We start from the raw sequence: 16,702 nt of genomic DNA, 5'->3' as shown, positions 1-16,702 counted from the left end.
CAAAACCTCAGGGACAAATTATGCTGAGACCCAGACACCCTAGAAGCAATTACCCCATGGTGGCGTTCCCTACTCTTTACCACCCTGGCCGCAGTCCTAGGGCCATTCATAATAATCTACATACTATTAATGCTTGGCCGGTTTCCTGAGATTCTTACAGGAAGAATTCACGAAGCCTCCCGGGTTGCCTTCAGATGCCGCTTCAGGCCCCACCTACTAGCCCCTCCCCGACAAACCTGAAACAGCCGACCCCTAGCCCCTCCTCTCTACGCCCCCCCCCCCCCACCAGCTGGAAGTAGCCAGATCAAACACGGCGCCCCTCACCCTATCAAAGAGGTCGGAATGTCAGGATGGGCAGGGACATCCATCTGGGAACCTAAGCCCACCCCTATCCTATCAAAGATGTCAGAATATCAGGATGGGCGGGGATATCCTCCTGGCAGTTCAGAGCTCGAGGGGAACCACCAATGATGGATCCCGGTTTGGCTCCAGGAGACCAATCCCTACCCCTCGAGGGGAGCCAATCAGAATTTGGTGTATAAAACTGGGCCATATTCCCTGCTTGGCGCCACTTCTAGGGCCTGGCTCTGCAGACTGGAGAATTTCGCTGAGAGCGCAAACCCCAAGAAAGCTCTCTACCACCGAATTTTGTGGCTGATTGGCATTTATTCCTCTGCGGAGCCTAAGAAAACCTTTCAGAAAGAAGGTCAGAATAAATAGAAAAAACTAACCTTACATAGGAAGATTGAATGGTATAAAATTCCAGTTTTACCCCAATTATTTTAATGTCATTCCCAATGGAAATTTCTACAGTAGTAGAGGGAAGGAGAAGAATTTTAAAAATAATCCCCCAGTACACTTGAAAAATTGAACAAATAACAGAAGCTAGGAAATTTTTAAAAAGTAAAAACAAGAAAGAAACAATAATGAAAACTGACACAAGGGCTGCCACAGTAAATAGATTATTTTAAAACAATATAAATTTTCATGAACCAATGAAGAAATAAATTATATAGAAATAGTGTTAAAATTTCTTCTATATAAGTAGGAGAAAAATAAACTCATCTTCACTTCATGCCATGCGCCAAAACAGAGCGTAGAGAGTTGTGTACAGTTCTATTATATATTTTTAAAAAACAAAACAAAAAGATAAAAAACAAAACTATTGGTAATTCTTTAACTGATTTTGGGTTAGGAATGACTGCTCTATAAAACTATATGAAATAAATGGAAGCTATATAAATTTCATCACACGAGAATTTAAGAGTATTGATGTTTACAAACATCGAAAATGTTGAAAGGTTACAGAAGAAACTGGGAATGGTTTATGAAGTGAATGATGAAGTCAGTGACTGTTTACCTGAGCTCTGGAGCAGACTATCAGCTTTTTGAAATGCTGATGGCCTTTTCAATACCCTACACCATATAAATAGTTCTTTACATCATTTCAAATAGAGATCTGGGAAATGTAAGCATGCATTTTTATTTCAAGAAAAAAATCTGGGCTTTTGAAATTGTTTGCTCAGAGAGATAGCACATGTGTGAAGAAATATCTGTGGTTTTAGAAACACTAAGATAAGACTCACAACTTCCAATTACATGGGTATTAAATAAAGTCTCTGCGACTTTAAAAAAAATCAGACTGCCATGTCTTTGTTCTTCAAGACAAAAAGACTCCTACTTTATAACTCTAGAGTGATGTATTTAGAAGTAGGATTTTTTTCCCCTCTACTCTGAGGTCTTTACCAAAAAACCTTATCTTTTGGCTTGTTTTAATCCCAAAGGTGGCAGTAACAGATAAATAAAAATAAAACAGAGTAAGAAAAAACAGATGAAAATAGTTCAACTACATTTATGACTCTGTAATTTTTCATATTAAGTATTACAAGAGGTCTGTGCTGAAAAGGTCCACGGTTCTCTGAGTTTGCACAGGAAAGACATTAAGCAAGTGGGGACACACCTCCGAGGTTCAGCACAATCTAAACAAAACTCGCCTGTCTTTCTCCACTCTATAAAAGGCAAAATACCTGCTGCAAAGGTATAAAAAGAATGGAGTTAAATGCATAGGTATTCACTATCTACTACACTTGTTATACATACAAGTACTATTACTTACAATTTATAATATGGCCAAATAAAATGAGATCTATGTTTGTATATCAAATGCTAAAATTTCTTCCCTTTCTATTTTTCTAGGTATTCTATTTTCTTTGTTTACTGGTCACACAATTTCTCCAAAAACATAATTCTCCAGAAGTAATAGTGAAAAACTCAATCATGACATTTTTATACACTGAATCAACCACTATAGTTTTACTTCACCTAAGTGCAATGCTAAAATATTAAAAATAATTCACATTATAATTACTACTGAACTACTCAGTAACATGTTAATTATCACCTAAGAATATGTGCTTAGAGGAAGCAGAGTTTGAAACCAATTCTATCTGAATAATATCTGCGCATTTAATTAAATCAATTCTAGATTTCAACGTTGATAAAAGTACAAGACACAAAGTTAAAACATACCTATTTAGCTTTACAGATACAGTCCATCAAACCAAAAAGCTTCAATACTATCAGGTTTTTGAAATGCTGATGACCTTTTCAATATCCTACACCATATAAGTAGTTTTTTGCATCATTATAAATAGCGATCTGGGAAACACAAGCATACATTTTTTCTCCAAGATATAAAGTGCACCTGCTGGTGAATTTTCCATCTTTCCCTGTCACTCCTTCTTTTGTCATTCTGACTTCCCCCTCCAGCTTCCAGGAGAGCATTTGCTCCTCTTTCAGGCCTAAGTCATCACAAAGGGTCAGATGGGGATAGATCTGAAATGGACAAGTTTACAAAGAACACTCCTGCACATCTATTTGCATACACATACTAGCATTTTTAGGATACACTTCTGAAAGTTGAACTGCAGCCCTGACTGGTGTGGCTCAGTTAGTTGGGTGTCATATTGCAAAGCAAAATGTCACGGTTCCAGTTCCGTTCCCAGTCAGGGCACACGTGTGGGTTGCAGGTTGGTCCCCTGGTCAGGGCGCATGCTGAGAGGCAAGTAATTGATGTTTTTCTCCATCTCTTTCTCCCTCCCTTTCCCTCTCTAAAAATAAATAAATAAAATCTTTTTAAAAATAACATTTAAAAAAAGTTGAATTGCAATGTCAAATAGTTTATGTACATTTTTAATTATAGAAATTCAATTTTTTTCCTTTCTATTGACTATACTGGGGTGACACTGGTTAACAAAATTATACAGGTTTCAGGTGCACAATTCCACATCAGTTTTTAAATTTTAAATGTATTTTAAATTTGAACATATATGGCCAAATGGGATCTCCCAGGCAGGGTGCAATGCACTAGCACTCCACCAACAAATCCCACCAACAATGTATGAGAGTCACACTCCTGGCACGATCAAGCCATTTTACTTCTCTACTGCCAGAGAGCTTTACTGAAATAAAGTTACACTACATAATTTGTAAGAAGGTATTTTTACATCCTACTTTGTACAAAATACAGTTGTTTATCATTCTCCATGATACCAAAAGTTCACTAGTATGAAGCTGAAGCACCAGGGTATTCTCACTATAGATGGACAGAAATACATTTATAAAAGAGCAAGTGATGAAAAAAGTCCCACAAAGGTACAGAAGGAGCAGCAAATGTGAAAATGACTGGGAATGCATTCATGGAAAAGGTGTGGCTCCACCTAGGTATTCAATGATGAGTCAAGTCTGGAGAGCCAGAAGGGAATGGGGAAGATACAACAGATGGTGTACATACAAACAAAATGAGCAAAGCCTGAGTTCAAAGTTAAAACCCAGACACTTAATGTGGTATGCTGTTGGTCTAACACCTGGCTGGGGATTGCTCAAAATACCAACAGGCTAGTCAAACAAGAGAAGCACAAACAACAAATAGCAGTTTCACAAGTAACAGTTGCCAGAAAGCTTTTCTAAAAATCAATTATACGCAGAGACCAGTAATTCAGAAAGGCACCCTCCTCTGCTATAGGTGATTACATATATCCTGTAAAAAAAGGCTCAAAACCTAGCCTGCCAGAACTTTTCTTACACATTTTCTAGATTCACTATAGGACTCCTGTGAAAGTAATTACTTAATGTAATTGCAGTGCTCAAAACAAGTAAATCAAAACAACACTATAGCTTTACCATTGTTTGTTTTGTTTTAATTCTTAGCCAAGGACATTTTTTCATTGCTTTGAGAGAGAGAGGAAGGAGGAGGTGGAGAGAGACAGAGAGAGAGAGAAATACCATTGTGAGAGAGAAACATTGATCAGTTGCTTCCTCAACACAGCCTGCATGGGGAATGAACCCACAACCTTTTGGTTTGCTGGATGATGCTCCAACCAACTGCGCCACACCGGCAAGGGCATGTTTTATAATCTTGCTGGTAACTGCAATTCAGTCATTTCAAGCCAGAAACAGCAGCATACTTCAGCAAAAACAAGAGGTTTTTGGGGGGATGGAGGATACCAGGTTCAAATTCTAACCCTGTCTTAACTACTTCCATTTAAATTCTTGAAACCAGAATTTCTTCATCTGCAAAAATCAAAATGGTTATAAATGCTACACAAAGGAAATGACATTTATTTCGCATATGTGCGTGTATATATATACACATGGTCTGTCCAGAAGGTATACAGCCATGTAATATGAAAAACAGAGACATTTACTGAAGATACAAGATACAAGAAGCATTGTACAAAGGAAAAGACACCTCCGTCTCCTTCAAAGTCTCCCAATTGCCATATGCTGCCCCATTGTATTTTCCTGAATCTCACTGATGGTCTGAAATCTCTTCCTTTTCAAAGGTGATTTGATGCCAAATCTGGGCTGTAGTGGGGCTGAGTCACCTGGGTGATCTGATGTTTCACCCAAAAAATCCTACATGAGACTTGATGCATGAATGGGCTAATCACCAGTTGTCCATAGCTGGTGATTGCCCATAGCTGGTGATTGCCCATAGCTGTGCGGCCTTCTGAATCATCTGAATAGTTTCCGTGGAAGAATGATCAAGCTTAATGCAAAATTTGATGAAGATTGTTGCCCTACTTGCTCAGTCATTTTGAACGTGACAGCCACACAGTTCACATGCTTACTCAATGGCGTCTACCACCCCCACTGACTAGCACAGTGAATTCATCATTGTTCACACATGTGAACATTCCAGCCCACTCCCCTTGGCTGCCACAGTACACTGATGTCATGCAAACAACTCATATTTACAATGGCTGGACTTTTTCTGGACAGACCTCGTACACACACATACATACACATAAAAATTTCTTTATCCTCCTTTCCTATCTATTTCAAGTAAAATCAAAATATACAGTATCACTTAAATATTGATGGTTCCTAAGCACATCTTTTAATTTTCTCTAATTTCACTAGCATAATTACATCAAAACAGAAAAAAAACTACTTGAAGAAAAATGCGTAAACAATCCAAAAAGTAGAATGGTACATTTTAGAAGTTACCAATACAAAAATAAAGTATTTCGGGTTAAATTCAAGAAGTCATATAAGAAATAATATTAGTATAACATTCTTGATTTTGCCTATAAACCTAAGAGCTGAGTCAACTATAAACCTAAGAGCTGGGTCAACTAAGAATTATTCACTTTGCTAAGTAAAAGCACACTTGTAATACTGCTCTTCTATGTTCCTTAGTACTGGGCCACTATGTTTTTAATATTGCTCATCCCTTGTCGTGACTCTAATCATCCTTCCAAATATGAGCAATTCCCATACTCGCCCTTTACACATTATCATTAGCTGCTCTGGCACAATATCATAGGCAATATACTGATAAATGATGTTGAAACCATGTAATATTGCCCTTGTTTGCTTCATTTCCTCTGATTCTAAAATCCCCTATACCCAACATAACACAGATGTGCACTTTATGAGCATTAAAGTAGGGTTCTCGGAGACAGCATGGTTTAAATAAAGCTAATTGCGTTAATCTGAGTAGCTCAACCATTTTCAGTTTATCAATCATTGAAACCACCCAGAAACTGCTAGACTATCATCTTCCAAACTTCACATAAATAAATCTGTAGGTTTCTTAACATTCCATGTTTTCAATTAGCCTTTCTATGGCTCTGCTCATTTCTTTTTTATAACCATATACTTCTTCCTATTGATTCTTGGCATTTCCTATTGGCAGGAAAACATTGCCAACCAAATATAATGTAATGCATTTATGCAGTGCTTTTAATTAAGACATTTTGGAATCTCCTTAGCATTCCAATAAAGATGATGTGGTATCATCTTCCTTAAGGGGAAAGCAGTTTAATTTTTCCTTGCATTTCCAGTACCCAAACCAGTGCTTGCTACACAGTAGGTGTTTGGTGTCTGTTACAGGTGACCAGAATGACACAGTCCTGGGTTTGAATCCCATCACCAGTACTTTCCAAATCTAACCTGGACCCTGAGCAAATCATGTTACCTCTCAGGACATCGGTTTCTTGTCTGAAAAATGGGGATAAAGAATATCCATTTCACAAAGTTTCTATAAAAACTAAATAAAATAATACAGTATTTAAAGTCATTAGCAAAGTAATTCGTACATAAGTGCCTAAGAAATTGTAGATGATTTTCACCAAACCATGCATACATCTTTACACAAGTTCTCTCTGAGATCATAAATTATACAGGTAATGTTGGACAATGGGTTCCGACTAATACCTCCTTTAAGACCAGTGACTATAAAGGAGTGGGACTAAGCCCTACAAAGCAGCAAGTGTTCTCTGAAATATGCTTTGACCATTTGGGAATATTACCCACACCTTGTTTCATGGTCCAATTCTGTCATGCTTCCTTTAGACTTAACCCTAACCTGTTAGTATGACCCAGTAACAACCAATGTGAGTCCTAGGCCAGCTAATCTCCAGGTCTCCCTTATACAGTTCTTCCTTTATATATTCCCCACTGGGCCTAATACTCCAAAGAGAGATGAAGGTCAGCAAACTTAACCTTCAGGGTCAGATAAAAGAAATCCCCAGCCACCATTTTTTGAGCCCTTCTCTGTGGCAAGAAGGGATCAAACAAGTACAACATGGAAGGCTGTACACGAGGGAAGCATGACATCTAAATACTCCAAGATTTGAAACACGGCTCTGGTTAATCTTTCATTATTAGTTTCTAAATATAAAGCACTTAAAACTACAAATCAATAGTCTAGTAAACACACCTTTAAAAAGGTGACATTAAAATTAAGAATACCATGCTTAATTCAACTAAGCAAAGTAACAGAGTAAATTAAATCTTTTATCAAAAGACCACCTATGAAAACTTCACAGTCTATAAGAAATAACAGTCCAAAAAATATGTGGGGGATTATCAATCAACAAGTATTGACTTAATGTCTCCTATAGTACTACTAACATTTGTACAGTCTTTTAAAAGTTAACAATGTATATTCAAAAGCTTGCGTGTTCTCACTACCCAAATATAACTACTCCATCTGAATAGAAAAAAGGAATAGATCTCCAGGAGAGCCTGGAGGCATAATCTAAAAGGGTCTATTAACGAACATGAAATTCCTTTGATGATACGTTCCGGAATTTTCTAATCCGTAATATCTCTGTATTGGTTACATAATAAAATGTCCATTTAAAAAACTCCTAAACAATGGGGTTCAGAGAGTATTCACTGGTGAATACACCCAGGTGTTGGCAAGGTGGCATGCCCTGAGAGACTCAGCCTCCGCACCCTACAACTTCCCCACATATCCCCCTGTGTATCTCTTCCGTTCAACTGTTCCTGAGTGGTATCCTTTATAAATACATTGGTAATGTGAGAAGTAATGGTGACTAGCATCTAAAAGTGGCAGGAGTCTGGGGAACTAAGTCCTTTACCTGTAGGAACTGGGCTAACACTGGATAGTTAGTGCAGAATTGAATTTAATTACCGGAAACCCAGTTGGTGTCAGAGAGTTGGAGAATTGGTTAATAAGTATTGATTTGGTATCAAAATGTTATGAGTGAAGCCTTGGCCAGGTTGCTCAGTTGCTGGAGTGTTGTCCAGTACACCAAAAGGTTGTGGGTTCCATCCCTAGTGTGAGTGCATGGGGGAGGCAACCAATCAGTTTCTCTCTCACATTGATGTCTCTTTCTGTCTCTCTCTCTCAGATCAATAAACACACCCTAGGGTGAGGATTAAAAAAAATTGTTATGAGTGAAAAAACAACTCAAGGCACCTCAGCCACGACACGACAATTATAGTCAATTAAGAGACACTGGTAAATTCATCCAAGATTTCACTCACATTCATAACTTTGAACCATCACTCTAATGTTGGGAGAAATCAAATAAGGTAAAGCACATGTCTAATTTTAGAAATCAGTTTGGTACAGAAATTTAAAACTATTGTACCAGGAAGTCTACTTCAAATAACAAGATAATTACATTCTTCCAACTTGCTTATGAGATGGTTGGCAGCAACTCATTTTTTAAAGAAACAATGTGCACTGGAGTAGTCAGAAATCTATCAGGCCACTGGGTAACTGAAACGACACTAACCCCAGATTCTACCCACCCAAGAATCTAGCACACCAGAATCCACCCACCACATAGAAAAGGACCATTTTGAAAAGGAATGTTCTGACCTTGCAGCTGGGATGGTAGCACTAGAAACTCTCCCTCCCTCTAACTTCTCAGACAGGGTACTCCCTCAGATCAAGGCCCAGAGGGGCTCATTTCACCATAGCAGCCCCCACAGCAAAAGTTGGCTAGTGAAAGTTTATAAGATAATGTCTGGGAGCAGTAGTGGGGCACAGAAGAACTCTTTAGCACCTAACTGGGTCCATCTGCAGTAATTAAACTTCCCTACAATTGACATTCAGGTTCACAGAACAAAGTTCAAGCTCACTGGAGCTGCAGTGGAAAAGGTAGTCCCAAGAAGAACAGTTTAGAAGTCATTCTTACTACAAAAGGATTTCAAACAACTTCAAGTGATTTATTTTTTAAATCCTCACCCAACGATATGCTTACTGATTTCAGAGAGAGAAACATTGATGCGAGAAAGAAACATCAATCAGTTGCCTCCTGTTCACACCCTGACAAGAGATCAAACCCACAACCTAGGTACTTGCTACATTTTGGTGTACAAGATGACGCTCCAAACAGCTGAGCCACCTGGCATCACATCTTATCTTGAAGGCCAAAATATGAGGCACCAAGACACATAAAACACACCGTCATCAGTTACACTTCAAATTCACAAAATTAACATTAATGAAAAGATGTATATGTAGTATATTTCACAGGTGTCATGCACCAGAGGGACTGCCTTAGGAAATTGAGGCAGCCATTCCCCATGGTCCTATAGGAACTCTGAAGAAAGCTCTGCCAGAACCTGACTCTTAACCAGTTAATTTTTTATAATATGGCATTATCCATAAACAGACAGACACAAAGATCCTAATTTAAAAATGGACAGGGGTCCTCCTACCTTCACATCATTCATGCTCAAAACCAAAGGAACAGCAGAACTGCTCTGCAATACCACACAACTACTCTCTTCTAGACCACAGTCCGGGTGGCGGATGGGAGAAGGGAGACTGAACTGTCTGCTAAAATTAAAATACTTTCCTACCTGACATCAAACAATATTACATGGCCACTGTAATCAAAATAGCCTGGTACTGGCATAAAAACAGGCACATAGACCAATGGAACAGAACAGAGAGCCCAGAAATAAACCCAAGTCTCTATGGTCAATTAATATTTGACAAAGGAGGCAGGAGCACAAAATGGAGCAAAAACAGCCTCTTCAACAAATGGTGTGGGGAGATCTGGACAGCTACGTGCAAAAAAATGAAACTCGATCACCAACCTACACCATACACAAAAATAAATTCAAGGTGGAAAGAAGACTTAAATATAAGTTGTAACACCATAAAAGTCCTAGAGGAAAATACTGGCAGGAAAATCTCAGACATTCCACGCAGCAACATCCTCACAGACATGTCCCCTAAAGCAAGGGACATAAAGGAAAGAATAAACAAATGGGACCTCATCAAAATAAAAAGCTTCTGCATGGCTAAAGAAAGCAGAATTAAAATGAAAAGAGAACAGTATGGGAAAACATAATCGCCAATGACACCTCAGACAAGGGTTTGATCTCCAAAATATATAAAGAACTCACACAACCCCACTCTAAGAAAACAAACAACTTAATTAAAAAATGGGCAAAGTACTTGAACACAGACACTTCTCCAAAGAGGACATACAGAGGGTCCAGAGACATGTGAAAAGATGCTCAGTATCACTAGCTATCAGAGACATGCAAATTAAAACCACAATGAGATACCACCTCACAGCAGTCAGAATGGCCATCATAAACAAAGCAACAAACAATAAGTGCTGGAGAGGATGTGGAGAAAAGGGAACTCTAGTGCACTGTTGGTGGGATTGAAGACTGGTGCAACCACTATGGAAAACAGTATGGAATTTCCTCAAAAAACTAAAAATGGAACTGCCTTTTGACCCAGCAATTCTACTACTGGGATTATATCCTAAGAGCCCTGAAACACCAATCCGAAAGAACATTTGTACCCCAATGTTCATAGCAGCACAATTTACAATAGCCAAGTGCTGGAAGAAACCTACCGTATTTTTTGGACCATATGATGCACTTTCCACCCCCAAATTTGGGAGGAAAATGGGGGTGCATCTTATAGTCCGAATGTAGCTTACTTGGCTTGCTGGAGGGGTGGGGGGAGCAGCAATGCAGCAGGGTCACTGCTGCAGGAAGCCCGCTGCGGCAGGAGTGGGGCAATGCTGCGGGCCCTGGGCTGGGAGGAGGGGGTGTCCCGGCCGTGTGAAGCAAGGGAGGCAGAAGTGGAGTCCCTGCTGCCCGATACTATATAGTGCTAGGGAGGAGGGTAGGGGCGGTGCAAGCATGTTAGAAGAAGAAAGTCTGTGGCGTCCGTACATGCCTCCATCAGGTGACTGGTGTGTCCCCTATTAACATTACCATAGGCAAATTCCACTGCAGGGTCACCTGTCAATGTGGCTCTGCAGCTGCTGCAAAACTGCAACTCCATCATGCTTGGACAGGTTGGGATGATGGGAGCTATAATTTGGCAACAGCCGCAGAGCCACACACATTGTGCAAAACTGCTGTCCCCACACAAGAGTGTCACACAACCTGTGGCCCTCCAGCAGCAAATCTTCCCCCATAACGGTGTCAGCAGCAGATCTCCCCACAACAGTGCGTCATCCACTGATGTTCTCAGCTACAGTGCACCCACAACTATGAAGGACACAGTGCTGATAGTTGTCATTACTGTGCTTCATTGTAGAAAGATACGAAAGCGTACCATAGTCTCCTACTGAATCTACCGTAATTGTGGAAAGATGTCAAAGCAGAAAAGGATTTCTGTCTTAAAGGATGTTATTAAATATTTTACCACATTTTTTACTTCAAATTTCTTTCCTATTTTCCTCCTCTAACACCTAGGTGTGTCTTATGGTCTGGTGCGTCTTATAGCCCAAAATATATGGTAAGTGCCCATCAGTAAATGAATGGATCAAAAAGCTTTGGTACATTTACACAATGGGATTCTATGCAGAAGAAAGAAAGAAGGAGCTCCTACCCTTTGCGAAAGCATGGATGGAACTGGAAAGCATTATGCTAAGTGAAATAAGCCAGGTGGTGAAAAACAAATAACATACAATCTCACCTTGAACAGGAACCTAATCAACAAAATGAACAAGCAAGCAAAATATAACCAAAGACACTGAAATTGAGAACAGGCTGACAGTGACCAGACAGGAGAGGGGAGGGGATTACAGGGGAAAAGAGTGAAGGGTTTGCAGGAACAATTATAAAGGACACATGGACAATAATAAGGGAAGGGGTGGAAACAGGGCATGGAGGTGGGGAGGGCTAGGGTGGTGGGGAGGGGTTGGGGGAAAATGCAGAAAACTGTACTTGAACAACAATAACAAAAATAAATAAATAAATAAATCTAATTTCGGATTAAAAAACTAAGATCCAGTTAGGCTATCTAAGTTCCTGGAGTAAACATAAGAATTCAGTGGCAGAACTTGGACTAAGTGGGAAAAAGAAAGAGAGTGATAGGTTTACCTCTATCAATTTGGGTTTCTTCTAACTCATATTCTACTTTTCCATAGAGTGTTTTGTATGTTCTTTTCTGCCCATGACCTAATATTGTCAAAAAATATAAAAGTTTGAAAGATTAAAAAAAATACTTTCCTATATATTTTATTAAAAATCTGACAGGCAGACTCTTCCCAATTTATTTTCTTACATTTTGGAAGGAGACAGTCCCTTAATGCTGGCCTATACTGAAATCTAGTATAAAGGGATGTCTGATTTAACATTAACAAATATAAAAGATAAACATTTAGATATTTTTAAATCTATTAAGTTCAGTATTTTAAGGTAATCTGCAAAAAGTAACATGAATTTCAAGGACTCTCCTAGTATTTAAGAACAGATCTATTCTATCCCATGCCTGATCTCTGAAGAGAATAAAATTTTGCAAATGCTACGAAATGTCAGCTGTATTAACCAGGAGTCAATATGTTCTTTCTTTTTTTTAATAGTATATTTTTATTGTATTTTTTCCATTACCATTTATCCCCCTTATACCCTCTTCTACCTCTACACACCCCCTCCTCCCCATAATCACCACACTTGTCCATGTCCATGAGTCCTTTTTCACTGGATCCCTCCACCCTCCAACCCCTTCCCCCTCAGGGCTATCATTCTGGTCTCTATCTATGAGTCTGCCTCTATTTTGCTTGTTACTTCAGTTTGTTCATTGGATTCCACATAGGACTGAAATCATATGGTATTTATCTTTCTCTGGCTGAATTATTTCACTTAGCCAGTGAAATAATGTTCTCCAGGTCCATCCATGCTGTTGCAAAGGGTAAAATTTTCTTGTCTTATGGCGTAGTAGTATTTCATTATGTAAATGTACCATAGTTGTTTTACCACTCATCTACTGATGGATACTTGAGTTGCTTCCAAAATTTGTCTATTGTAAATAACAAAGCCCAGAATAATATCACTGCCCAGAGGGACCCAACACAAGGTGAAAGGCAGTGCAGGTATAGCTGTCCGCTCCCTCTCGATTGTCTATTTTCTCAGGTGAGGCAGGTTGTGACCTTGTCAGTCCCAGGATAAAGGGTCAAGAAGGAGAAAAGGAGGGAAAGGTCAGCTCAGCGCTGTGGCACGCAGTGATGCAGGGTGTAACTGCAGACCCTCTGGGCCGTCTTCACAATCCACAGTGGACCTTTTCTGTGTGTGCTCTTCATCAACTGCCTTGACACACTACCTAGATTTTGGATTAAACAACAGAGAAAATGTGCATTAGCATGTTGCCTACTCAATAATATACAGTAAAGAAATATTAATTTATTTTCCTTTTTTTTTTCAGGGAGGGAGAATGGTTGGTGAGAGTTACATCTGAGTCTTAGGCACAATTTCCTTAGAGAGCGTTAACAGATATACCGCTGTGGAACAAGGAATCAGGACAAAGGCACAGCTGCATTTGTTTGTGAGCAGCCTAAGCTGACTGACCTTTAATTATCATGATTATGTTTGTACAAGCCTACTCATTTTGTGATGGGTTTAATGCCCTTAATACTGAGTTTGGCTACAACAGTAGTAAGTTGCACTAACTAGCTGAATTCATACAAGAGAATTCAGAGTTAGTTAAAGTTAAGATGTAAGTTAATGCAAAGGGCCTATCAGTAGGTCAGTGATACCAAATGCTGCCTCCTGGGAAAAGACAATCCTCAGCACAACTGTGTTGTATGCTCCCCACACTCACTACTCCGAGCATCTGCTGACACTTGACCATGGAGACATTAATGATTACAGAGCACTGTGGCTGTGAGTGAGGGCGCACGAGATGCTCCCATGTCGCTGATCTGCTCCAGGCCCAGGTGTCTAATGGGAGTGGAATGACCAGGCTGCTGTTGTCCTGGAACTCAAAGCTTTAACAAAGATGGTAGAGGAGTGAAAAAAAAGGAGGAACCTGGCTGTTTCCTCAGCAGTGCCAGGCCCAGCCAACCTCGTCCCTGATGGGACCACTCAGTCCCTGCTGGTCATAGATAAGGACCTCCAGGAGGATCTCAAAGCAGTCATTTGAGCCCTGGGGACTCAAGGCTTCACCTGCAGAGCTGCTGGATGACCCTGTGCACGATGTTAATGATTTGATTGAAGAAAATAAAAGCGTCGCTCCTGAAATGTCAAGGGCCCTGCTCTAGAATCCATGACCATACTGCCCAGAATAAATGTCCTAGTCAGTCCTCAGCACAGTAACCTGGCCTTTCCTGGCTTTTCCATATGCCCCGAAACGACTGAGTTGCACAGCAGAGGGAACAGGGGCAGAGTAAGCTCTCCAATGATGGTCACTTAAATGCCGTACTGAACGATCCTGGATCACCCACCTTTGGAGTTTCTCCAGTTACGTAAGGATAAGATAGGAGGTGACTGTCATGGCAAAACAAATGAAAAGTGTGTGTATAATCTAAATTGTAAAAATATATAGGTAAACAGCCACATAAAAATGCTGTACCTGTGAATGTTACCCAATACTAGGTGAGAAGTCACCTCACCAGTTTCTCCCTGACATTAAGTGTTGTTGAGTTTTTGTCAATTCTGCCAATTAATGCTTAAAAATGTATGTTTTTTATTCATTTGTTTTACTATATGTAATATTTTAAATGTTTTCATATTTTTATTAAACCTTTGTAATTATTCCCTTAAACTGGCAATTCTTGATTTTACTACTAGAGTGATCATTGTTTTCTAACAATTTCATCCATCACATATATTGCATATATCAAAATTTGCAATTGCATGTCATCCTTTCTCATGATGCTTGATAAGAAAAATAATCATTTAATAAATTTATTATTAAGCCAAATTGTGGCACCTTTCTAAACAGTAGACAATTTTTTTCATGGCTACACTGAAAATATATGCAAAATATTTCTGATACTTTTGTTTTAGAAACCTGTTGCTTGAGCTGGAGAAAGACTGTGCACCCTACCAGAAATGCTTGTGGCTCCTGCTCTTCAGCAACTGGGTGATCCTTACATCCCTGAAGCTTGGAGGCCAGACACAGCTGAAACCAACCCCTGCACAGGGAGGCAGACAAAGCAGCAGGGACCATGCCAGTCCCTGCCTTCAGCGGGATGATAGAGAGGCAGCATTTAGCATACTCATTAGGTGTACGTAGCATCAGGGAGCAAAAAAATTAATAATGCATCACTTTGGCAATTTCCTTAGCTGGTAATTCAAGCTGGAAAAAGATCTGCTTCAAGTGCTATGGCATGCAGTATTCAGCAATTTCTCTTCCCTTTGACAGAGGAAAACCAAATTTTTACAACATCTACAAAAGCTGCCAACTTACAAAGGGATGAGATATCAAAAAGGATTAATATGCCATGTATCTATAGGATAACCAAGCAACATAGAAATATTTTTTTAATCTAAAAAGACTAACCAAAATTAAAAGGAACACTTTTAAAAGTGAAAGCCATATTTGATAAAACATCAAATTTCTTGAGCTCTGCACCTGTGAGCCACATAGGAAGTACAAGGAACCAAATGTTTGCCAGTTCTTGCTAACAAACTCCTTCCTGCTGCAAGACAGCATGTCTCTCAACATGACAATCTAAGGAGGCAGGGACGTGACAAAGAAAATATGTGATCTGTTCTCTGTGGACAGCCTATCTCACTCTCCTCCCACGGAACACAGTACTCTTAGTGCACATCTTTCTAGAAGAGGGATTACATTTCAAGGGCTCAAGCCAAGCCCAGAAAGGCTAGATTTCATCATTTCATCACAGTGTTACAATAAACAGCTACAACTTCTCAAACACTGTTTGTACATAGCTAATTATATACCTGTTTTGGGTCCCTGAATGTGTGCTCTTAAGACGTTGGTAAATGGAAATTCATTTCACAAAAATAGTTCAAAGTCTCCTTTACTGACATGTTCAAAATACAAGAAACAGAAGAACTGAGAAAGGGAAGGGAAGATGGTTCAAAGGTGGTAGGATCCATAGTATCACATAAGAGCAGAAAGAAACTGTAACAAACACTTTGGTAAAAAATGACAGTCTCTTCCCTGCAATTATCACTAAAAAGAGCAGAGATTGGTAGGTAAGGGGAAAAAAGTAGAATGAATTATACATTCATTGGTGAAAAGAATAAACCCCAGAAGAAACATGCCAACCAGTTTCAAGCAGGAAATGTGTAACTTCATTATCCTCACTCCTTTCTGCATAACTGTACAGCCCTGTACAATAGGGGCTGTTGTCACCGCAGAACCAGAGTCAGCCCTGGAAAGTCCTTGGTGAGACCAGCTTCCTGCCAGCTATTCCCTAAGGCCCAGCAGTAAGGAGACCTTCACCAGCTCGGTCATTCCACTCTGTCCTCCCAGCTGGCTGACAGGAAACCCTGGTTACGATTCTGGATGACAGCTGCTCTCAGTCCTACATATTCATAACATAATAAATTCATAATGAAAAGTCTGCAAGAAAAGCTAACTCACTCACTACTTGTGTAATTTTGGGTGTAAGGAAAGCTGTAGGAAAACTTTTGAGCATCTCTTAAATCATGATGTAAAAATAACCCTGTCTTTACAAGGCCAAACTTTGGCATCTCTATT

General features: G+C 39.5%; 1 protein-coding gene across 25 annotated transcripts in view; it reads right to left on the bottom strand.

Moving 5' to 3' along the window:
- The window catches only part of FARS2 (phenylalanyl-tRNA synthetase 2, mitochondrial), a 537,315-nt gene that overhangs the window by 442,152 nt on the left and 78,461 nt on the right, over positions 1 to 16,702 (bottom strand). Inside the window, exon 1 of one of the 25 annotated variants that reach the window (XM_053920324.2) lies at positions 12,133 to 12,149. The exons of the other annotated variants lie outside the window; for them this stretch is intronic. The gene's annotated coding sequence lies outside the window, so the exon portion shown is untranslated. Of the gene's footprint in view, positions 1 to 12,132; positions 12,150 to 16,702 lie in introns of those variants that run through there. 25 annotated transcript variants of the gene reach the window in all.

Source organism: Desmodus rotundus, chromosome 3 (assembly GCF_022682495.2).
Source record: "Desmodus rotundus isolate HL8 chromosome 3, HLdesRot8A.1, whole genome shotgun sequence".
In the NCBI taxonomy this organism is placed as follows: Eukaryota; Metazoa; Chordata; class Mammalia; order Chiroptera; family Phyllostomidae; genus Desmodus; species Desmodus rotundus.
Note: the sequence above shows the minus strand (reverse complement) of the source record. Positions and strands in the feature narration are given on the sequence as shown.